Genomic DNA, 1,982 nt, shown 5'->3' with positions numbered 1-1,982 from the left:
TGCAACCACTGCTATCGAACCAACCCGATGCATTAGTTTCACAAAAGCAGAGTGATTTGCCCCATTTTTTAATAAAACAAAGACTAAGATCAGTTTTTTATATATGCAGCAGAGGAGTGGAATTGAATTTCTCCACATGGAAAAATTGGCACCTGTTGAGTTTCACTCACTGAGTGTTCATGGAATAGTATGTGTTCACTGTGGATGTGAACACAGTGGACAGGTGGGTGGTGTGTTTCAACAGTGGTGACAGCAGCAGTGTGGCATAAAGGCTCTTGTTCATTGCTGGCAAAAATGTGTATCTAATGGTGGTGACTGTGTTGAAAAATAGTGTTTTGTAGCTGAGACTTTATCAAATAATGTTATTGTACTCTTTGTTATCTGTTGTAGTTCTACAGAAATATAGGAGACATTACTTTTGGAGCAACCTTTGTGCATGCAGCCTAAGACAATTCCTATTCAATCAGTGTGGCCCAGGCAAGCCAAAAGGTTGGACACTGATGGTTATGGTTACAGTCATGGGTTACAGTCTCAGGGTTTGGGTCACTACAGGTGACTAGGGTTATAATAATGGCTAGAGTTAGGGTTAGGGCTACTTGTTACTTCTAGTTTATGGCTAGGTTTATTATTATTAGGGTCAGGTTTATTATTATTAGGATTATGCTTAGAGTTAGATGGTAGAGTTTGGGGTTAGGGTTAGAGTCACGTGTTAAGTTTTAGTAGGGTGAGAGTTATCACTAGGCATTAGGGTTAGATTTAAAGCTAGGTTTCATTTAGGGAGAGGTTAAGGATTTAGTATTTGTCTTATGGTTATGTTTAGGTTTAGGATTGTGGTTAGCTTTTAAGATTAGGCTTGGGGTCTTGGGTTAGCTTTTGGGTTTGCCTTTGGTTTAAATTCAGGATTAGGGTTAAGGTTTAAAATGGGTATAAGAAATAGAGATGGAGCTATGATTAGCTTTAGGTTTAGACTGTTAGGTATTATGATTAGGGATTTTCCTTCAAGTTGGATTTAGGTTTATCATTAGGCCAGATTTAAACATACTGGTTAGAGCTTAACATTAGAGCTATAATCAGTTTTACTCTAAGGGCTTTTTTGTTTTGTTTTAGTACTAGAATTAAGCTTATCATTTTGGGGTTAGGCTGACACAAACTTTTGGGATTAGAATTATAATTAGGACTATGTTTAGAGTTTTGGTTAAGGTGAGGCTTAGGGTTATGGTTTTGTACATGATCAATGTTCCATTTAGTATTCCTGTCAGAGAAAGTGATCATCATTAATGTAAATTTTACATTATGTTTTGGGTCTAGAATTAGGTTTGTTAGGCTTAGGTTTATGGTTAGGGGTTAGAGCTGTTATGTATATTGTTTGCATTACAGTTTGGGCTGGGGTTTGGCCTACGGATTGGGGATAGTATTTAGGTTACGAGATTTATAGGTTATTATCCGGGTTTCAGCTGGGGCAGAGTTGATCGTTTCTTCACGGTGTCTGGTATGATGCTACATTTTGGCCTTTTGAAGAAGAACCCTTATTTTAATTACTATTCAGTGAATTATTTTTCAGACTACTTGCAGCAACATAAAAAAAAGCAGTATTACAAAAAATCAGTTATGTGATCTCTTGAGTTAAAAATTTGAATAGAGTGTAATAAAAAATAAAAAACCTTGATATTCAGGTTCAGGATAAAAGGATGTCAGTATAAAATGTTTGCATATCACACTGAACACTTTAAGTCTTTTCTAGTTTCATTATTATTTCTGAAGTAATTATTAGTACATTTACTGCATACATATCAAATACTTAATTTCAATTGCTTCCAAGAATTTGAAAGAAATGAGGAGTATCAAAACTAATGTATGGATAGAAAGTTAAGATGTGAGGATCAGAATTCTGCTCACTTTTAATAACTGCAATTGATGTAAACATTCTCCCTAAAAGGACATTTCCAATTGTCACAGAGTATTTGAAATAAAATTGCACAGTG

Source organism: Coturnix japonica, chromosome 2 (genome assembly GCF_001577835.2).
Source record: "Coturnix japonica isolate 7356 chromosome 2, Coturnix japonica 2.1, whole genome shotgun sequence".
In the NCBI taxonomy this organism is placed as follows: domain Eukaryota; kingdom Metazoa; phylum Chordata; class Aves; order Galliformes; family Phasianidae; genus Coturnix; species Coturnix japonica.
Note: the sequence above shows the minus strand (reverse complement) of the source record.